At 44.2% G+C, this 23446-nt stretch overlaps 1 protein-coding gene across 1 annotated transcript in view; it reads left to right on the top strand.

Annotated features, from left to right (window-relative positions):
• Positions 1-12063: 12063 nt before the first annotated feature.
• SELENOT (selenoprotein T) overlaps positions 12064-23446 on the top strand; it is a 96524-nt gene continuing 85141 nt past the window's right edge. The window contains exon 1 of the mRNA XM_069213359.1: positions 12064-12274. The gene's annotated coding sequence lies outside the window, so the exon portion shown is untranslated. The remainder of the gene's footprint in view (positions 12275-23446) is intronic.

Here is a 23446-nt window from a genome sequence, read left to right as displayed (position 1 = left end):
AATATCCCACGCTGTTTACTGAGGGCCATTTACTTTTATTTTTCTGAAGGAAGGGCTAGTCTGATTTTTACCTCCCAGCTATAGTGTTTCCCCCTTATTTAAGATATTCTACCAAAAAGTGGAAAAGTACAATGAGGTGTCTAGCAATGAACGTGCACTTTCAGTGGACATCTTGAAAGGGTTTTCTCTCACCACAGATTTCACGTGCAAAGGAAGAAAGGCCCTCAGTAAGAAAATGCATGTTTTTTAAACACACTCAGAGGTGAGCCGTGCGGCAATAAACTACAGGGAGAGAATATCCTTTATAATTAAAATACTCATCTAGGTTAATTATTGCCAAAGTTTTTTATCTATATGTTTTCCCTTGTTCCTAAATCCATTTTTAATAACAAGGAAAACAACCCTATCAGGCTTCTTTCCAAGAGGAAGGCAAACCTGTTCATGTACATATCATGTTCACGCCTACTTTTTCAGGCTGTGCTTCTGTGATCTGTTGGCTTCCGTCCCAAATTTCCATTAATGTTTTTGGCCCCTTCTTGTCAATCGTCGCCTTGACTACACACAACTCTTTCTTTGTAGGATATAACAAGCCCCTTTCATCACCCCATGCCATCCTAATGTATGTTCTGTCCAGCGGCGGCTCCTCTGCAAAGGCGGAGGAGCGTCCACCCACTGCTTGCAGCAGAAGGAAAAATAAAATGATAATAACAGAGCGTTATAATTTATTTTTACCTGAGCCAGGTTAGTGAGGATTGGGGCTGGAGGAGGAGTGGTGAGTGCACCATAAGTGCGCATGTCAATCAATCAATCAGTTTTTGTAAAGCGTGGCTACTCACCCGTGAGGCAGCTTTTTTATGTTTCTCGTCGTGGTGCCGGCGTAGAGAGCGCTGCTGCAGTCAAGCGTGCTTGTGACTAAGGCATGAGTGACTGTCCTGTGGCAGTTAGCTGGGATCCACTGAAAATTTTCCAGAGTTTGCGGAGGGTGTGCCAGCAGGAGGAGGTGACTGAGTTTACCTGTCAGGTCATAGATAGGGAGGAGTTGAGGATAATGCCTAGGTTGCGGGTGTGCTCAGTCAGTGACCTTGGGGTGCTGAAAGATGTGGGCCACCAGAAGTCGTCCCATGTTGAGGTGGCATTTCGAAAATGATGAGCTCTGTCTTGTCAGAGTTGAGCTTGAGGCAACGTTCTCTCATCCAGGTGGCAATGACTTCCTTTAACGAGTGGAAATTCCTATGGCCGTGTCTGGGTCTTCGGTGAGGGAAATGATGACTTGTGTGTCATCGGCGTATGACACGATGTTCATTCCAAGCATTCTGATGATGGCTGCGAGTGGGGTCAGTTATATGTTGAAAACAGTTGGGCTCAGACAGGATCCTTGGGGAAGTCTACAACTGACTCCTGTGGGTTTAGATGTGTAGGAATGGGAGCCTGACCTTCTGAGTCCTTCCGCATGTCTGTTTGGCTGGCCGTGTTGGGCCTGCCAAACAGACATGCACACTTTGCATTTCTCCTCTCAGCTGTATTTCACAGCTTGGAGGGGAAAAAGTGCACAGGGTCCCACTCCCTGTGTGAGTGCAGAAGCAGGCCGCTCACACCAATCATGACGCTGCTGTCATGCTGGTGACTGTAGCTTTGTGATTGCCTGAGGGGAGTCTGGGAGCCTGTGTGCTTCCGGATGTGGATAAAGGAGACAAATACATCTCCACTCGAGCAGGTAAGTGTTTGTTTATATATATTTTTTTTTATTCTGCCACCTCAGTTCAGTGGCAGCCGCCACTGGTCTGTCTTCCTAGTTCAATGTTTTCTCTTTCCGTTGGGCATGCACATTTCCTTGTTTTTAACACTACTAGGCATCAGCTGAACTGTGTCAGAGCTGCTGAGCTCGTTAGGAGTGGAGGGCGGGTCAAAGGCAAATCCTGAGAAGTTTTTTTTTTTTTTTTTTTTTTTTCTTTAATACACTTCTGGCCATCTTGAAAAGGCTTTTCTCTTGCCAAAGATTTCATGTGCAAAGGAATGAGAGCCTCAGTAAGACAATGTATGCTCTTTAAAAACAATCAGAGGTGAGCTGCAGGGAGAGTGTATCCTTTATAATTAAAATACTATTTTAGGTTTATTCCCATAAACGTTTTTGTCCCTCCTAACAGTTGTTGCTCTGCCTACACACAGCTCTTTCTTTGTAGGACATGTCAAGCTCCTTTCCTCGTCTCATGCCACCCTGATGTATATCCCCTTCTGTGCCCAGGACGTAATGGTTACGTCCTAAGGCACAGTGCTCGTGTGCCCAGGACGTAACCATTACGTCCTGGGCACAGAGCCCAGAGGGAGCACTAGCGCTCCCTCTGTGGGGTTCCCCCCCATCCCCCCAAGGCAGGGATGGAAGGGGAAGCCCTTCCACCCCCGACCCCCCCCCCCCCTCCCTGTGACATCAGCGCGTGCTGATTGTCACAAGGCCTCCTCCCATCGCGCTGGAAGCTCAGCTTCCAGCGCGGTCGGAAGAGAAATGCAAAAGCATTTCTCTTCCGATCATGTGGAGGAGGCCGAGAGACTTCAAAGGGAAGGAAAAAAATGTCCTTCCCTTTGAAGTCTCTCTCAGCGTTTTGGCAGCCGGGCTGTCAAAACGCCCACTAGACACCAGGGATGTTTTTTTTTTTTTTAATGAAATTGCCATGAGGGAGCGACCCCTTGGGCAATGGTCGCTCCCAGGCGGGGGCATTTTTTTTTAACGCCCTTTCCTGCCCCCCCGGGTGCAGATCGGCCTATAATTAGGCCTTTTCTGCCCCCAAACCTCTAGACACCAGGGAGTATTTATTTTTCTTTTTTTTGTTTTTGTTTTGCTTTATATTTTTGAGGTGGGGAGCAACCCCTTAGGCAAAGGTTGCTCCCATAGGGGGCAAATTTTATTTAGGCAATTTCTGCCCCCCTTGGGGGAAGATTGGCCTATTTTTATGAGGCCAATCTGCCCCCAAGGGGGACAGAAACCACTAGACACCAGGGAATTTTTTTTTTTTCGCGAATTGCAAGCAAGGGGAGCGACCCCTTGGGCAAGGGTTGCTCCCAGAGGGGCCATTTTTTTTAGGCCTTTTCTGCCCCCGTGGGGGCAGAAACCTCTAGGCACCAGGGATAATTTTTTTGTTGATGTTGTTTTTGTTTTGTTTTGTATTTTTGAGGTGGGGAGCGACCCCTTAGGCAAGGGACGCTCCCCTAGGGGGCAAATTATATTTAGGCCATTTCTGCCCCCCTTTGGGGCAGATTGGCCTATTTTTATGAGGCCAACCTGCCCCCAAGGGGGACAGAAACTACTAGACACCAGGGAGTTTTTTTTTTCTGCGAATTTCACGCAAGGGGAGCAACCCCTTAGGCAAGGGTCGTTCCTCTGGGGGGCAAATTTATTTTAGGCCATTTCTGCCCCCCTTGGGGGCAATTCGGCTGATTTTGGTCAATCTGCCCCCGAGGGGGGCAGAAACAACTAGGCACCGGGGATCTTTTTTTGCGCCAATGTCACGCAGGGGGAGCAACCCCGTAGGCAAGGGTCGCTCCCTGAGGGGGAGGTTGGGGGGGCAAATTAATTTTAGGCCATTTCTGCTCCCCCCCCCCCCCGGGCCGGCTGATCTAGAGGCCAAAATCCACAGGTAGGCACTTTGCAAAATATACCTGTTTTCTGTGAAAAAATTTGATGTGTCCACATTGTGTTTTGGGCCATTTCCTTTCGTGGGCGCTAGGCCTACCCACACAAGTGAGGTACCATTTTTATCTGGAGACTTGGGGGAACGCTGGGTGGAAGGACATTTGTGGCTCCTCTCAGATTCCAGAACTTTCTGTCACCGAAATGAGAGGAAAAAGTGTTTTTTGGGTCAAAGTTTGAGGTTTGCAAAGGATTCTGGGTAACAGAACCTGGTCAGAGCCCCACAAGTCACCCCACCTTAGATTCCCCTAGGTGTCTAGTTTTAAAAAATGCGCTAGTTTGCTAGGTTTCCCCAGGTGCCGGCTGAGCTAGAGGCCAAAATCCACAGGTAGGCACTTTATAAAAAAACACCTATGTTTTCTGTGAAAAAATGTGATGTGTCCACGCTGTGTTTTGGGCCATTTCCTTTTGTGGGCGCTAGACCTACCCACACAAGTGAGGTACCATTTTTATCGGGAGACTTGGGGGAACGCTGGGTGGAAGGAAACTTGTGGCTCCTCTCTGATTCCAGAACTTTCTGTCACCGAAATGAGAGGAAAAGGTGTTTTTTTGGTCACATTTTGAGGTTTCCAAAGGATTCTGGGTAACAGAACCTGGTCAGATCCCCACAAGTCACCCCATCTTGGATTCCCCTAGGTGTCTAGTTTTCAAAACTGCACTGGTTTGCTAGGATTCACCAAGTGCCGGCTGAGCTAGAGGCCAAAATCCACAGGTAGGCACTTTGTAAAAAACACCTCTGTTTTCTGTGAAAAAATTTGATGTGTCCACATTGTGTTTTGGGCCATTTCCTTTTGTGGGCGCTAGGCCTACCCACACAAGTGAGATACCATTTTTATTGGTAGACTTGGGGGAGCGCTGGGTGGAAGGAAATGTGTGGCTCCTCTCAGATTCCACAACTTTCTGTCACCGAAATGAGAGGAAAAAGTGTTTTTTGGGTCAAATTTTGAGGTTTGCAAAGGATTCTGGGTAACAGACCTGGTCAGATCCCCACAAGTCACCCCATCTTGGATTCCCCTAGGTGTCTAGTTTTCAAAAATACGCTGGTTTGCTAGATTTCACCAAGTGCCGGCTGAGCTAGTGGCCAAAATCCACAGGTAGGCACTTTGCAAAAAACACCTCTGTTTTCTGTGAAAAAATGTGATGTGTCCACGTTGTGTTTTGAGCCGTTTCCTTTTGTGGGCGCTAGGCCTAGCCACACAAGTGAGGTACCATTTCTATCAGGAGTCTTGGGGGAACATAGAATAGCAAAACAAGTGTTATTGCCCCTTGTCTTTCTCTACATTTTTTCCTTCCAAATGTAAGGCAGTGTGTAAAAAAGACGTCTATTTGAGAAATGCCCTGTAATTCACATGCTATTATGGGCACCCCGGAATTCAGAGATGTGCAAATAACTACTGCTTCTCAACACCTTATCTTGTGGCCATTTTGGAAATAGAAAGGTTTTCTTAATACCTATTTTTCACTTTTTATATTTCAGCAAATGAATTGCTGTATACCCGGTATAGAATAAAAACCCATTGCAAGGTGCAGCTCATTTATTAGCTCTGGGTACCTAGAGTTCTTGATAAACCTACAAGCCCTATATATCCCCATGACCATAAGAGTCCAGCTGACGTAACGGTATATTGCTTTAAATATTCTGATATTGCAGGAAAAAGTTACAGAGTAAAACGTGGAGAGAAATTGCTGTTTTTTTTACCTCAATTTCAATATTTTGTTATTTCAGCTGTTATTTTCTGTAGGAAACACTTGTAGGATCTACACAAATGACCCCTTGCTGAATTCAGAATTGTGTCTACTTTTCAGAAATGTTGAGCTTTCTGGGATCCAGCATTGGTTTCTCACCCATTTTGGTCACTAACTGGAAGGAGGCTGAAAGCACAAAAAATAGTAAAAAATATCCCATTCTATGTCAGGACCGGAGGCGAGGATTATGCATATCTTTCTTCACTTTTTATTCAAACAGCAAGTTCAAAGTTAAACAAAAGAAACAAAAAACGGCAATGAGCTCCACGAGAGTGCCACCATGGAAACCATCGTCCAATGAGGGTCCAGTGTTGCCGGCAGTATATATATCCACGAGCCTGTCAATCTTCCTCTTTCTTCACTGCTCAGGACAAGATAAGTGCCTTTCTGCCTCTGAGCGTTGTTTGAATTACGCGCTTTGTTATTCACGCATTACTGCTTGCGCACGTTCTTCTGGTTGAATTTCCTGGTTTTACAGTGTATATTGCGGCACGTCTCCTTAGCGCAGCAGGCAGCTGCCCGAGCGCTGTTTTCTTCTCAGGAGACGCGTCGGGCCCTCTAGAGGGCGCGCGCTTCGCATTCCTAGCATTTTTCAACTTGCGTGTTCAGCGCTCGGGTCGCCTCGGCGCTCAGCACGCGTTTTTTTGCACAGTATTGAGCACATTTAAGCCTCGGTTTTTCCCCATCCAGCAGACCCCGTTTTTTATGGTGGTGGTTACCCCAGTTGGGAAGACTAGTCATTTACATACTTTTAAAGCCTTTGGCTGCTGGCAGGACTGGATAAAGGGGTTTCTTACCCTTTGTACATTTTTTCTGGGTGTTTTTCTGCCAATTCCTATGAGTCACAGGATGCAGTCCAGTCAGCACAATTAATCTATCGCCAATATGTCCCCAGGTGAGGGCCCTTCTCACTGTTCCCTTCCCCCAAGAATGGATATATTGTTTTCTCAGGCCATTTCTCAAGCCCTCGCTCCCCTTAGAGATAGTGTAGCGCAACTCACGGAACAAGTTTCCAAAGGGACGGGCATATTTGGCACGACGGGGATGGAAGGTATAGCCTCTTCAGTTCCCAAGAAAACGCGCAAGCGCGACGCGGGGCACCTTGAGGACGTTTTGCTTTTATCTGGCGCCTTCAGTAAGAGTGCGCGCGCGCAAAAGCGCATACCCTCCCGGGAGGGCTATTTACCCGGCGTAATGGGTGAAAAGCTTCACCACAAATTGGACCTTGATGTTGGGTCTCAGAGCGGCATCACTGGTGACTCATATGGGGACTCCTCCTCAGTGGAGGACGATGAGACCGGTCGCCCTTGGCGCCCTGGAGCTTCTTTGCAGGAAACCTTAGGTTCAGAGGACTCTGGATCAGACATGTTTGAACCAGAAGGAATTTATCATCCTCGTTCGTCGGAATGGATACCAGACCACAAGGTGGCCGAGTACGTGGCAGCAAAAATTAGACAACCTCTTGATAAGGAGGTGCACTCCCGAATGAAAGCGGAATGCCCACGTCCAACACTAATGGACAAGGTAGCAGCCACGCCGGATATCGATCCGAAGTTGTGTACCTTTTTTTACAAGTACATGAAGGACCCTAAGAAGGGTATAGATAGGTCCTGGAGGACGTGCCAGGACAAACTCCTGGATGTGTTAGGGCCCCTTACTCAAATAATTCAACTGGCAGAACGTGCCAAACAGTCAAATACACCCCTTCCAACTGACGTGGAAGCGGGGTGGGCCCAGAGAGCGGTATGTCTCCTGGGCAACGCAAACTGTGCCCTCTCTGCTGAAAGGCGCAGATCATTGCTTATAAAAATTGACCCTAAGTTGGGGGAACTTTCTAATTCGGAGGCAGGGGCTATTGCCCAAGGCAACTTATTTGGTGATCCTATTGTGAAGGAATTGGGAAAATTTGTAGCCACCTTTTCAGCACTTGATAAAGCACAGACGTCTATAAAGAAGATCTTTCCAAATAAGGTTTTTGGAGGGGCCGGGCGAGGTAGGGGTTGCTCTTCCGGCCGCCATTTCCAACAAGGCCCCGCTGCATACCGAAACAACGGTTGGCGGGACGGTCGCCAGGGAACCTTCTACCCCAACAGAGGCAGAGGAAAAGGCAGAGCCCATAGACTCGCCCGGGGAGCAAATAATGCCCCAGGAGGACCCTCGGGTAAGGCTTACCCCTTTTTCCCCTCAAATATTTGGAGGGAGGTTACGTTTATTCAGGACCGCTTGGGAACGTATCACCTCAGATGCTTGGGTACTACAAACAGTCTCTGGTTTTCAAATAGAATTTTGGGGAACCCCAATCCAGGACTCTCTACCCATTCCTTTAGTTTTTTCAAGGGCAGAATCCAGTCTCATAGATACAGAGTTCAGGATCTCCTCCAAAAAGAAGCCATTTGTGTCACGTCCTTGCATCCCAGAGGCTTCTTAAGCAACATCTTCCTGGTGGAGAAAAAGGACAAAGGGTTTCGCCCGGTCATCAATTTCCGGTCCTTCAACGAATGGGTAACATACAGGCATTTCAAAATGGAGGGCATTTACTTACTCCGGGACCTCCTACTGAAAGGGGACTGGATGGTCCGCCTGGACCTCAAAGATGCTTATCTCACAGTCCCGATCTTTCCCCCTCACCGCAGATTCTTACAATTTCAGTGGAGGGATCAGGTGTTCGAGTTCACCTCTCTCCCATTCGGTCTGTCATCGGCACCATGGTGCTTTACCAAACTCCTCAAACCGGTAGTGGAGGTTCTCCGGTCGCAGGGAATTTGACTTATCATTTATCTGGACGACATCCTTCTTATGGATCAAGCCAGATCTCAACTTATCTCCAATATGAACACAACTATTGTGCTTCTGCAGAATCTAGGTTTTGTGATCAACCAACAGAAGTCAGATCTCCTCCCTTCCCAAACCATGATTTTTCTGGGTTTTCTTATAGACTCCCGGTCGGCATCCCTCAGTCTCCCCAGTCCGAAGATCTCCAAGATCAGGAAGGAATTAAAGAAGGTCCTAAGACGCGACAGAATTTCGTTGCGCCAGCTGGCCAGGATTGTGGGTCTGCTTTCATCATCGATTCAGGCCATCTTTCCAGGACCCCTCCACTACAGGGCCCTTCAACGTCTCAAGGCCTATCACCTTCGACGCGGGGTCACATACTCCGAGTTGATCTCCCTCTCTCTGGAGGCAAGGACGGAGTTACATTGGTGGCTGGACCACATGGAGGCATGGAATGGCAGGGCCATCTTCGGAGCCTCCCCAGACCTAGTGATAGAGTCGGATGCCATTCGCTATGGTTGGGGAGCGCGTTGCAGGAACATCTCGTTCGGGGGAAGCTGGACCCCTGGGGAGCTCGATATGCACATCAATTGCCTGGAACTTCTTGCAGGCTCTTTTGCGATCAAGTCCCTAACACGGGACAGAATTTCATGTGTGGTTCTCTTACGCATGGACAATGTCTCAGCGGTTCAATACATCAACCGCCTGGGGGGGACACGTTCGAAGGCTCTAGCGGATCTAGCGAAAGATTTTTGGCACTTTTGCCTTCAACATCAGATATCTGTCACGGCGGAGTATCTCCCGGGGGATCAGAACGTTGTGGCGGATTGGAGTTCCCGTTTCCTAACGGACTCCAGCGACTGGCAATTAGACCACCTGATTTTTCAATCAATAATGAATCGATGGGGTCCCTGCTCAGTGGACCTGTTCGCATCCAGATGGAACGCCCACTTGACTCTGTACTTCAGCTGGCACCCAGATCCGGAAGCCTCAGCAGTGGATGCATTTCTCCAAAACTGGGAACCGCATCTGGGATACGCATTTCCCCCGTTCCTCCTTATCCCGAGAGTTTCGGCTCAGGTTCGCCGCCAGAGAGCGACAGTGGATCTGATAACCCCGCTTTGGAGATCCCAGGTGTGGTTTCCAACTCTTCTGGAGCTCTCATGCGAAGCTCCAATCCGCCTGCCGGTCTTCCCCTCAATTCTACGAGATCCAGCAGGTGTATTCCATCCCCTAGTTCTCCAAGGCCACTTATCTTTGGTGGCATGGAAGATTTCAGGTATCGCTGGCAAGATTGCCAACTTTCACAAGAAGCTAGGAAGTTCATTGCACATGCTTGGGCACCTGGAACAGGTAAACGATACAGGTCTGCATGGAATAGGTGGTATCGCTGGTGTATGGACAAACATTTCAATCCCATGGGGGCCCGCGTTACCGACATCATAAATTTTCTTGCAGAACTGGCGGAGTCAGGTTTGGCTTACCGTACGATAAACTCTTTTAGATCAGCCATCTCAGCAGGTCATCCTCCTATTGATAATCAACCGATCGGGGAACATCCTTGGATATGTAAACTCCTTAAAGGTATTAGACTTTCCAGACCTCCACAACCTAGATATTCGGAGCTCTGGGATGTCAACCTAGTTCTTAATTTATTATCCTCGTGGCAGGATAATCAGTACCTGTCTAGGAAGGAGTTGTCAGCAAAACTGGCCATTCTTTTATGCCTCATTTCATGTAAAAGGGTATCGGATATACGGGCTTTGGATATATCTGCTAGAAGTTTTTCTCCAGAAGGAGTGACTTTAACGATCTCTAGGAGAACAAAAAATAATACAAGGTCGGTATCTTACCCCGCTTTCCCTAGCGCTCCGAAGTTATGTGTATTACGTTGCCTCAAAACCTATGAGAACGTAACAATGATACTTAGACCTCCGGGGGAGAATCAGCTTCTAATTTCATTAAAGAAGCCTTTTAAGGCAGTCTCATCCCCCTCCATCGCCAGGTGGGTAAGGTGGATTTTAGCGGAAGCAGGTGTCAATGTACAAGTGTTCGGGGCACACTCCACTCAGGGTGCCATGGCCTCAAAAGCCATCCAAGTTGGAGGTCGACTGGAAGATATTATGAGTGCTGCGGATTGGTCTTCAGAATCTACTTTTAAAAAGTTTTATTTCAAACCAATACATGAGGCAGCCTCTCTAGTGGTAAGTAAGCTTTGAACTTGCATAATCCTCGCCTCCGGTCCTGACATAGAATGCGAAATTTCCTAGCTATCATGAAGGAAAGTTTCAATTCTATTAAGGACACGGAGGCGAGGATTATCCCACCCAACGAGGACACGTGTTTTTCCCACCCGAACTTCACGTCTCCTCGTACTAAGGTAGTATGTATATATATATATATATTGTGTACATATATACTTAATGGTATGCGCTCTTTAACGAGTTTAATTGTTGGATTTGTCTGCATTAACTCCTGACTTGTTCTTTCTGCAATACCTAAGATCTTATAGACATACAGGCTATTTGTTGCTTACTGTTATCATCATGGATCAGTCTCCTTAATCTCTCATATCTACCCATAGGATCAGAGACAACGGCCTCTTGAGACATCTACAATTCCTTTTGCAGCGAAGTCGAGGAAGATTGACAGGCTCGTGGATATATATACTGCCGGCAACACTAGACCCTCATTGGACAATGGTTTCCATGGTGGCAGTCTCGTGGAGCTCATTGCCGTTTTTTGTTTCTTTTGTTTAACTTTGAACTTGCTGTTTGAATAAAAAGTGAAGAAAGATATGCATAATCCTCGCCTCCGTGTCCTTAATAGAATTGAAACTTTCCTTCACGATAGCTAGGAAATTTCGCATTTTTACTATTTAGTAAAATGTCAAAATTGTATTGAAAAATTTGATTTTCCAATTCAAGTCTGGCTGTTCCTGAAAGTTGGGAAGATGGTGATCTTGCCACCACAAACCCTTTGTTTGTGCCATTTTCAGGGGAAAAAACACGAGCTGCCTTCTGCAGCCCTTTTTTCCCATTTAAAAAAAAAAAAAAAAATGTTCACTGTATTTTGGCTAATTTTTTGGTCTCCTTCAGGGGAACCCACAAAGTCTGGGTACCTCTAGAATCCCTAGGATGTTGGAAAAAAAGGACGCAAATTTGGCGTGGGTAGCTTATGTGAACAAAAAGTTATGAGGGTCTAAGCGCGAACTTCCCCAAATAGCCCCAAAAAAAGGCTCGGCACAGGAGGGGGAAAAGGCCTGCCAGCGAAGGGGATATTCTGGCCCCTACTACAATGTTTTTCTCTTTCCACCGGGCATGCGCATTACCTTGTTTCCAATAGCACTTTTTAACATATCTTTCAGCCATTCTGAACAGCACACGTGGGGCTATTCAGCATGCCAAAAAGACATTTACAACGCCAGTAACTCTCGCATTGCCGAGACCTATTGGCTTTGCCAATGCTTGTTACAGCTTGTGACAAATACACCTAAACTGATATAGCTAAGACAAGCTATATCGGGCATTATTAGGGGGTACGTTTTCCTTAAGAGTAAACTCTAGATTTTAAAAATAAGGCGTGTACACACACTCACAAATAAAAAAGGATTATGAAACAAATACTACAATCATTGAGCGAAAAAAATCGCTCGCCCTGAAGCCAGTTGATACCCCGCTAGCGTACTTTCCTTATCGCTGGTCAGCTATTAGCCGCTAGATATGCTCGGTACACTTGCCCCTTTTCTGTTTCCATGACTTTGCCCTTGTCTCTGAGGATAGCAGAATTAACCCTTTCCGTCCTCCACCACGCACGTTCCACTGTCAGTGGTGACGCGGAGCGTAGCGTGTTGTCGTCACAAAGCAACCAAAGTATTGGTAGTTCACAGTACGCAAGTGTCGGGTGCAGTTCCTGGTTGTGTATGGGGAAGAGGATGTCGCTTCGCGGCCTCCCCTCGTTGTTGTTGCTGGTCCTGGGGCTGGGCGCCGCCCTGGGCCACAGTGACAGCATCAATGGTGTCAAGAAGCTCCGGATGCACTACACGAGCGGCCCTCTCCTGCGCTTCCAGATCTGGTAAGCACTAATCCTTTTAGAAGGGTGCCCATATGTTAGCACTGTGATCTCTCCCGTGTCTCAGTGCACCTCCCACCGATTCTTCTGTCTCCCTCCCCTCCCCCCCCCAATGCCCTCCCACCGTCCCTTCACACCTCGCTCGGTAGTACAGGTGTTTCCTGCATTAATGGTAGGCGAGAGTAAAGGTCAGGCGTTTGCCCTTAAAAAATACACTTTATATTTGATTTGTGTTAATTTAAGCTCGTAGACCTCTTGGAAAATGACCCTGGCTGTAGCCCACGTGGTCCAACATTGTAAAATGTCTAACCCAGTATAAACTTCTCTCATTCCACACGCTGATTTAGCCCGTTAGGGGATTATTTTTTCCTTCTCACGGGGCATTCCCTTTTTGAGTCCTTATGTCACCCTGCTTTTTGTAATGTTTTTTTTTTTTTCGCTGTCATCGCCCACGAGGTGATTACCCAATAAAATGCTTCATTTGCATTCGAAGTCATTACACTATACTAAATATTACATAACACCCAGGCTTTGGGAGACAATTGATATGAACGTTCTTTTAATCGGTTGCAACTCCCACGGAGTGCTGCGTGTCCTATTCGCAGATGCGTTTTACACCTCGCAAGTGTTAAAGGGGTGCTACAAGAACCTAGTTACAATACAATATACAGTGGCAAGTATTTCCTGACAAGTGCTGCTTTTGTTCTTCTGTGTTTCTTGGTCTTATTGTGACATCCACAGAGAGAGAAATACGGTATGCTCTCTTCTCAGGTGTTTTTGTTAACTGCCTACTTCACCATATTCATTTTCGATACAGAAAGGGATATAAGCCTCTTGACATTACTAAGCCTACCTAGGAGAAATGTCTGTCTCAATTTCTTCTTTGTCACATCACCTTCACCTCACCAGGGACAGAGCACACTCTTCACTTATCCTCCAATTGCAATAACCCCTAATATGTGGCTAATGATATATTAATAACTGTGGTCGGACATTATTTGTACAGATTTACTGTGTGAAGTGATTTCACTGCAAACTTGATTTAATAATTGAAATGAGCTTTAGGCGAACCATTGTTCTGAGGTGTAATCATACAGCCAGGATCCCTCTGGTACATGGATGGCTCTTGTGTGTTGTAACACAATATGCGATTCTGTGGAAACGTTTTCTACATAATCCACTGCGTTGTGCTGCATAATTTGTAGTTTCACACCTGCTAATATTCATATTGCTCAGGACCTATTGTTAGGAGTCAAAGACAACAAGTTCTAATGTAGTTGCACTGTTTTTTTTTTTTTTTTTTTTTAATTCCATTTTCACTCACACAGATATTCACGTCTAAGTGGCGTCGTCTTTTGAAAATTTGCCAGATCGATTGGAAGTTCATTTTTCACTCACTCCCTTCTTCCTCACCCAAATGTTTTACTTCTATCCTTGTCATTAGTACATTTCTAACCTTTTTCACATTTGTAAGAGTTTGGCTGGAAGTTGTTGAATCCCATTTACCATTAGGTTTGTGGATGTGCACAGACACTTGGGGCATTCCACCACTAGAACTATTGATTCTGTCCTACTTGCAGCCCATGTATCTAGACTTTAGGAAAGGTGCCAAGATGAGAATCTTGGTAAAATCCGAACCCAATATGATATGAGATATTTAGAACTCTGATATACCTAGAGTGCTTCCATGATTTGTCACCTCATTGGATGGGACCTAAAGGGACACATTGATGTCTTTACAGAACAAGTCGATTCCTGAAGTATTTCATTCCTTGGACAAGTAGATGCAATGCCTCTTAACTACAGTGGCACCACATCCCATGAACCCCCACTACTACCTATACCCCTTTTAAATCTTTTCACTTATAGGCATCTTTAGATACATGTTACTTTGGTAGATGACCTTGTGGTAGATTCCTCCTCCTGTGCTTCAACACTTTATGAAAGGTTTTCTACGCGGAACAGCCTGATATGGGTTTTACAAATATTCGTTGGGGGGCCACAGCCTTTTAGCTTTGTTGCGTTTAAGCTAATGTGCAGATCAAGACTATAATTGAAGGGTGCTTTATAATTTCTTCTAGCTATGAAAGATTAAAACTACAGACTTCTGTGCATCTATGATTTAGGTTTGGCTGTTCCTTTTTAGGTCAAGCTTTTTACATCACAGTTTTCAATCAGATCTATCCTTTGCAGTACACACTGAGTGGCCTTTGGGTCCACTCTTTTCAATCATTGGCGTTTTTGACCAGTTCATTGAGTGATTGACTTGAAATGTAATCATGACTTGGCTTAGCCCATTGGAGTATTTATTCCACGCTAATGCTATTAGCTGCTTTGGTATATTCTCTGCTTCAATTTGAGTACTTGCATTGGACTTAGAGACTACAGTACAGCTCAAGCCCTCTCTCAATGTGGCGCATCATTCCAATTTATATGGAGAGCTTCTAGTGCAATACATGGGAGATTGTTTTACATCTTGGAAGTACAGAAAATTAGGACACTTTGGGCCTGATTACAACTTTGGAGGAAGGTGTTAATCCGTCCCAAATGTGACGGATATACCACCAGCCGTATTATGAGTCCATTATATCCTATAGAACTCGTAATACGGCTGGTGGTATATCCGTCGCATTTGGGACGGATTAACTCCTCCTCCAAAGTTTTAATCAGGCCCTTTGTTACAATCAGTTCTTTATCTCATATACCTGTTCTGTACAGAAAGATTTTACTTCTGTGTTTGCTGCAGCTGATGTCCTTTTAGTGCCAGGACTTGATTGCAAGCCTGAATGAAAGATTGTCACCTTTACACATCGGGGCGGTTTCCTCCTAAGACGGCTACCTGAAGTATTGTGAGGTCCATAGCAGAAGATTTGGTAGGCTTTTTTGGCGTCAACCCGTACCAGTCTGCAAAACAAAAGCTGTCTGCAGCTGGTAACCAATCTTGGTATTCCTTTATTACTTGTGGTGCTTATTACTTTTGTCTGCTTTCGGTTAGAGGTTTGCAGAAGGTGGCAACGCTGTTGCTCAAAAGTACTTCCAACACTGTCCTAGTTTAGAAGAATGATCATCTGGCTTTAGGCCCAGAAGAGGAACTGAGCCTGTGTTCCTGTATGTCCTGATAACATTCCTGATACTCTTAGATCAAGGTTCCCCAGTCAAGCTTCTGTTACGGGTCCTCTCCACTGCTTTTTAAACCTTTGAGAACAAAACTATGCTGCAGAGACTTTGCACTTTGACCATGTTTACAGAGTTGTAAGGAAGAGGAATTTAATCATTTCAGTCAGATTGACTGGACCAAGTTATTAAAAAAAAAAAACAGGGTACAGTTCCATAACTAATCATGTCATGTAATTTGGAATTGTACCTTGTTGGACATAAAGCCCTAGAGGAAACATTGCCAGAGCTTCCGCTAGGCAGTGTGGACAAAGCTGGAGTACTGTAGTGTTGTTTTAATTGGAGCATCCAAAAAGGACATCTCCAAGTTACAGGTGATCCAAAAGTCTGCAGTGGGGTCTCTGGCTGTTGTTGGTCCCTCAACATATATCATACTGCCTTAAATAACTGTAGTTTGGTTTCCAGTAAGGCACAGGGTAGAGATTGATTTTTTTTAAATTAGATTTTTAAAAGAAACATTAAGGCTGACTCACTATGCCATAGATAGCAGTTCACCTAAATATCTTAAAGCTGTCCTATGTCTGTTCACCGACGAAAGACAAAAGGTTAAGTGACAACAGTGTATGGATGCTTCTAAAGTTCTATGAGCAAGGACAGGAGGCAGAACATTTCCTAGTTGGGCAGCCAGTCTGTGGAGTGAGACTCTAAGACACTTCCACTGCAGGGAAACAAACTAAATTTACATAATCGTCCATGTGGTCTTCCCTCTCCTGCATGCTGGATGTGGATTGCTTAATGGTAGCAGCACTATATAAATGTGCAGTGAAGAGGTTGAACATAGTCTGTTCGAAATTCCACTGAGGTTTTGTGGTGAAGTCCAGCTTTTTTTCAAACTTTTAAGATACAACATTTGTAGTCTCTATTACTGTGAAGTGTTCCTCTTTTACTGTCTTAACATTAACTGACGAATGTGATGTTAGATAAATCTAATGCAGTCTTTCTTGTATCCAACAAATGTTGACTATTTGAATGTACTTAAGAAAATAAGTCAAACCTGTCTCCCTTTGGAAAGTTTGGAGCTCCCTTTTCTCCCTCAACACCAATCATCAAAATGCGCCTTCATTGTTCTTTGCAATTTTTAGAAGTTGGTTCTGCATTTTGTTTGCAAAAGCTTGCTTTCTGGCCACTTAAAGTTCCTAGAACAATGTGTAAGGCATGCAAATAATTGCAAGCTATTGATTGCCGCTTAACTGGGGATCACATGGTGGACATCCTGAAACCCAACACCTTATATGACATTTATGTGATCAGTTATTAGTGAAGGTGATATTGAAATTGCCCACTAGCAACACAAAATTTACACACTGTTTTGTCAAATGTATCTTTTTTGGTAATTGATAGACATGTTTTTAAAAAAAAAATGTTAATTTGCAGTATTTTGAGTGCCAGTGTTATGCACGTTTGAGAGCTGCTGTCTAAGATGGCCGCACACATTTGGGGCTTTTGGGAGGGCAGGGTAAAATATCTCTATTAGTCCTGCACTTTAGAAAATCAAAAATACCTGTTTCTAACTCACATTATGTACATGCTGTTAATTGGAGAGTGGCTGGGGAAATATTTCCTAAAATGAAACATACAGTAATTGTCCTTGAGATTAGCTTTGGGCCTGCCATGCCACCGATGGCCCTGCCTAAAGACCGGTGTGGAGAGGCTGCCGTTTGAGGATGCAGGAAGGACTGTAAGAGCAGTTCTGTGCAAGGGTACTAGCAGTCTCCAACCCCCTTGATAGATGGAGGATCCTATGTACTAATTGATCTAGAATGTTAGATCAGTCATAGCAGCATCAACCTGCTGAAATCCATCAAAAACCTCAATAGCTGGCTCACTGCACACACCGACACCTTGGCTCCCCTTAAGCACAATCAAATGCTAGTGTCTGACAAAAGGCCAGCTGGTACATGGGGGAACTCAGGCTGGTGATCCATCACTGCAGGCAACTAGAGTGCAAATAGAGAACAAATCAAGATGCCAAAGCCATATTCAAATCCTCCCTAAGATACTATCTGCAGCAGATATAAAACTCCAACCTCACAACTCTTGCATATTGCATCAGTGTCAACACTAACAGCAGCAAGAAAATCTTCGCCATTGTAGAAGATTTCACCATGCCTCCTCCTTCCTCGATCAACATCACTCCCGTGCAATACCTTTGCAACAAGCTTTTGGAATTATTCTGTAACAATAATCACCTCCTTGTACTGCAGCTTCAACTGTCAATCAGACCTTGTCACCAGTGCAACTCAACTTCCCATCATGGCCGAAAACCGAACCCTGATCTCTTGGCCCACTGTTGTCACTGTAGGAACCCCTGCTATCATGAAGACCATCCGCTCCATGCCTTCACCAAAGTACTCCTACTGATCAGCGAAGCACTAACACCCATTTTCAACACCCACACCACATTCCCGGAAACCTGAAAACACACATAACGTCTGCTGGCCCAGCCACACTTCCCAACTACAGACCCATCTCCCTCTTGCAATATCCGTCAAAGTTCTTAGAGAAACTAATCAATCAGTGTCTCACCAACCACCTCAGCAACCACTTGCTCCTCAATGCAACACAGTCCATATTTGGGCCCAACCACAATACAGAAATGGCACTCATTGCAGCCACAGGCGAATCCATTTGGAACGTTACTGCGCATCTGACATATAGAAACCTGTTAAAGGGTGGATACGCTTTGTTCGGAATTTCAGCACTTTGTGCTTACTACTCTGAGTGGAATGCAACACTGACTCGTGGACTTAGCACCTAGTGTTTGCCTTTTTAAAAATAATTTAACTCTGTTATCTACATATTTGGAAGAATATTTGTTGACTGCATATCACTGTAATAGACTGGGAAACTGACATCATTTTGTGATTTGTGGCATTTATGATTTATTGTATGTGACAAAAGCTTAATTGTTTTCACTCTTCTGGTCATTGCTTCTGTTCTACCATTGGATTCTTTCTAGATTTCCCTGAAGAAGTTGCCCTGACGAAACACACGTTGGCAGTATCCACTGTGTTCATGGTGGTCACAAAACATTATCAAGTTCTGACATGGAAAAAAACTGTGGATTAGTGGAATGCTTCAACACATACTATTTTTGATGTATTGTGTTCCCATGTAGGACAACATTGTTTTAGGTTATTTTAATAGTTTCTTTATTTTTTCATTTGATTCTATTCAGTGTATATTTAGTGTGAGAACATTTACTTGATGAGGTATTGTAATTTCACTCTGCTATTACAATAAAAACTTCTTATAATTTTCCAGCCTTGTAATTATCACCCTTGGGAAGACTGTCGCTATGCGCTACAGTGCAAAACGTGCTGACGCGTGCCATTAGGGCTAGTAGACGTAAATGAGAAGTAGAACTGGAAGAGCCGAACACACATGAACAAAATGCACATTTTAGAATCATCTTTCTAATAATAGATACTGGCTTTTGCACTACACGTTTCTGCTTGGCGGTTACCACATCCCACAGGGACTGATGGAAATGGGACATGGCAATAATTCCCAGCGTTGTAGATGTAGCACTGAGGGGTGCTTCCTCCATTTGGACTGACATTTCTAGAGTGCCCAAGTACTCGTCAGAAGTGTTCACTACCCTGTCTGCCGTGACAGGATTGTCACTCCAACTAGATTCGAACACAGCACTTTATTAGGCGAGTTTAAGATGTCCGCAGCAGCCTTCCCAAATTTACAGCGTAGCACTCTTACGACCTAAGAGGCACATGCCCTTGAACTGGGGGGCGAGGCTTACTTCATTGGTACCAAGACTGGGTGCTCTAATATACTATAAAGACAAAGCTGGCGATTATTGTTCCCTGATCTCACCGTCCAGTAGGTCTGTGGATATATGTGGTCCTCTCTGTGCATATCTACTTGACCTTAGCACAGCGCAAACAAAAACCATGGTGTAATGACTTTGTAAATCTGGATATTCGTGTTTAGTCATTTAGAGACACACCCCCTTGCCCTAGATACAGATTAATTTTTCATCTTATACGAGGATATAGCCTGGGGAACTGAGACTTAGTACTGCTCGTTGGCACTGCAATAACTGTTCTATCTTAGGTTTGGAATGTGATTGCGGAGTCACGTAAATGATGTAGAAGTCTATGAATGATGAAGTTGTGTGCTATTTACCGTTAGCTTGTGTATTGTTGGATGCCGCTCTAACCCAAACATGATAAAGCTAAAAAGGGCTATCAAAATAATTGACAAGTACTATTTAATGTTTATTTCTGAACTTGGTCCTGATGTTTGCAAAGACAAACCTTTAGTAAAAACAAATAATCCCTATAAATGTCAGCATAATGGAGGCTGCATCAGGTGGTAGGGCAATGGTTTCTTTTGCATGTAGACCACCTGCAAAATAAGCATGAGTCACCACTAAACCATTGAAATCACTATTTACTCTCAGGATCATACATCACTACCTACTGTGTCTCATACAGTGACCTTATTTAGTATTGAGTCACTTCTTTCCTTTGGATTGATAGTTATGATATGTATATAGCATAACTACAGTTTTCTTTTGTACACAGAATTCAGAATTCCATTGGGTAGATACGTAAACTTTCAGTAATGGTAGATGGCAGGGCTGGCATGGGTAAGCCATGTCGTCTTATGGGGGACCAACTTTCTTTCCATATTGTCAGACCATGTACTTGAATCACTTCTCGTTGTACTGCAGAGTTAGCCTGGCTTTCAAAGTACCTGTCTGCCTTATTCATAGGCACTGTGGATTTTGTTCTTTTCAATTTGCAACTCCTCTTTAAGTGATTCCTGTTTTAATTCTTTCTAGGGTCATCCTGGGGCAGTGTCACATGATTTTGGTCACAGGTCTTGACATTGTATACATTATCCTCTTCCTGGTTCCCTAAATTCATATGTTCCAGTTGAATTGTTGCTGCTCTCCTAACACCAGTGGTCAAGGCATCAAGACTAGTAGCTGATGGAGAGTTTGAGGGGAGGGGGGTCCTGGGGCTTGGTCTCGCGATTTGCTTTGATTATTAATGTAAATTTCACAGAATAATTATTGGATCTCACAAACCATGCGACTAAAATGTTCTGCGTAAGGTTTCCCTATGTCTGTCTCGTTTTCCCTTTCACGTTTAGATTTTTCACTCCTGTACTCCTGCTGCCACACTTAGGTAGCAGCTTTTTGACAGCATATGCCATTTGTAAATAACCTATAATGTAACATATGTTTTTCAACACTTACACTGTCAAATTACTTTCGAGACTTTTTTTTTGTTTTTCTCTTGCTCTTGCCTTGGCCCATCACAAACCGAGATTCTCTTTTCTGTGCCTTGAGCCATCAAGAAGCCAGCCGCGGTTCTTTACCACTAAACACTGCAATTTAAGATGGTTACCTACATCTATGTGCCGACAACGTCTGTGCTGAGAGGCATTGATAGTTTTTTTTTTTTTTTTTTTTTTTTCTTTCTTGCAGTGATGACTCTTGTGTATTGCTCTTACATCAGCCTAGCAACGTCTTGCATAAACTCAGGGATTGAGGGCTGTAGAAAGAAAGCCTAATGTAAAAATAAATGTTGGCCTTGTAATATGACTTTTGTTTTTTTTCTTCAGTGTCATGCAACCTAAACTACATCCGATTCAGCCCTGCTTTCAATTGGAGGGTACAACGTTATTTTTGAGTTTGTGCACATTAATTGTTGTTGTCAGCATCTGAATCGGGTAAAAGGTTTTTATTAAAAAAAGCATGGACACAAACTAGCCAGAGATAATGATCTTATATACTTGGTTTAGTTACCCCTGGATCATCCTTTTTGGTAACATTGATGTCTTTGCTCACTAAATATCAAGTAGTTTCACCTAAGAGTACACGATCAACCATTTTTTGTGCTTTTGTATGTTAACGATGCCATGCTCATGCATTAGCCCCTAGTGAAAGCACTGATGCAAGAACCAGAGGAACACTGTAAAACATTAGCGTGGGATTAATGTTAGCTAAACAGTTGACCACTGCAGTGTTTTAGTCATAGGCTGATCTAAAACATATATACAACCCTTTCCCTTTTTCAGGATAACACACCTGATTGGGGTCAAGTACAGGTGGCCTCAGGCAATGAAACCATACCCTCTCTAATGGGTGTGCATATCCAGGCATTAAAAGTTTTCAAATTCGTGAAACATTTTTTATGTTTCTTCTATGTGGTCTTATTATCAAATTGAAATACAATTGTACATATTTTGACTGAGGAAGGTGCACAGTATGAATTGCACTTCTGACATTAATTTTGTAAGTTTTGGTATGTTAGTGAACATATTTATTGGTTAATCTTTTTATCGTCTCCTGTTAGTAGATCTTTTTGTATGTGGTGCAAAGGTGAATACCTCTCATTGCCTTAACTTCTCTCTCATGCACTCTAGTTGGTTCACACGGGGACACTTCCTTTCCTTTGATTCTTTCCTGTTAACTTATAATAACCACATCTCTTGTGCGTGATGGATGCCACCTCCTGAAGTGGGGGGGGGGGGGGGGGCTTCAGCTCAGCTCACAGTCCTTTGTCCTGTGGTTAGCATAGGACACCAAATTGGCTTGAACTTTGTTCATCCATGCAAGGTGGAAGTGCTAATTATTAAAGAAATGTGAACACAATTAGTGGAGGTGCTAGGAAAAGAGAGATTGTGGGTTAGAAGTCAAGTTAGCAAATGGAGTAAGCTGCTTCTCCTGCTGCGGGAAAAAGTTGATGTGCAAAGGGGCTTTTTTATTTATTTATTAATAGATGCACATCTTCGCATCTACACCTGCTACTCCTTATAAAACAGTCTCTGTTCATATTCACAGCTGGGGCAACAATCTACCAATTAGGACTACTCCAACACTCAATTGCAGCACCCAGGACGTTGGTAATCCTCTCCGACACTATTGCCAGTCAGAAAATTGACCATGACAAAATAACATAATTGTGCTGTTTTTACCAGTCCTAAGATTGCTCCTGCAGCTCCCTATCAAGGCTTGGGTACAATTCAGGCTTTCAACCTGATCTTTTCACAGACATCTAATATCTGTCCAGTTATCTACAAAAACTGTCCTGTCTATATACATACCCATGAAACATCAGTTTGACCTAATTCTATAAGATCTTTGTGCCTGGACTCCACATCTTTCTGACAGTATATGTTCCATTGCACAAGTTAGTGCATTGTGTACAGTCCACCAAAGTATGTTTCAGGGGCCCAGTTTGCTTCACTCCCTGATTCGCATTTACGTGAAGGTGTTACCTTTATGGTTCATCCTGCCAGTTTGTGTTATAACTACAAGTATATTTGGCACTTGAAACATTTTAGTGCTTGGGGGTTGCCTCTTGTCTTTCACCAGGTACTCCTGCTCCCTTCGAATGTAATTACTCTGTACAACACATCCAACATTCACTGCTTTTGTTCGTGACTAGCAAATAGCCTATATGCTGTGTATTACCAATGATAAAAGGAATTTATATAATTTCATTGTGATGCGAAGTTAGTTGCTCTATCAAGTACCTTCTTCCACTGCCCTGTCTTCCGTGGTTCTTGGCTCCTCCTGTCTTGCTGTTCTGAAGTGGGAGTAACTCTTCCTTCTTATCGGAGAGAAATATGTGCTATATCTTAGGAAATATGTGTCATTTGTCTCCATTCCCACTTGCTTCATAAATTACAAACTACTGGCTGTAATACCCACTGAGTGATTTCCGTCTGTGCTCTTTTCCCTTGCTATATGTATTCAGAGCAATAGCCCTGCGATTTTGCTCTGCTCTTACTGTCAAACCAGAGGGTAGTACTCTGAAACACATATAGAATCTGTGGCAGAATGGACATCTTGAATGCCACTATTCTATCCCTTGCAGGATAGGGTTAGCAACTTTTAGCATGCTTGCTCAGTTTTAACCGTACTCTTTTGGGCCAGGTTGTTTGTAATCCATTGACAGTTGTTGTTTGGGTTAAATAGATCCGACTATGTTGAGCCCACCAGTGAGCGCAGTTCCATAGGTGAAA

This window comes from Pleurodeles waltl, chromosome 11, assembly GCF_031143425.1.
Source record: "Pleurodeles waltl isolate 20211129_DDA chromosome 11, aPleWal1.hap1.20221129, whole genome shotgun sequence".
Classification (NCBI taxonomy): Eukaryota; Metazoa; Chordata; class Amphibia; order Caudata; family Salamandridae; genus Pleurodeles; species Pleurodeles waltl.
The sequence above is the reverse complement of the archived record's forward strand: the minus strand, read 5'-3'. Positions and strand labels throughout refer to the sequence as shown.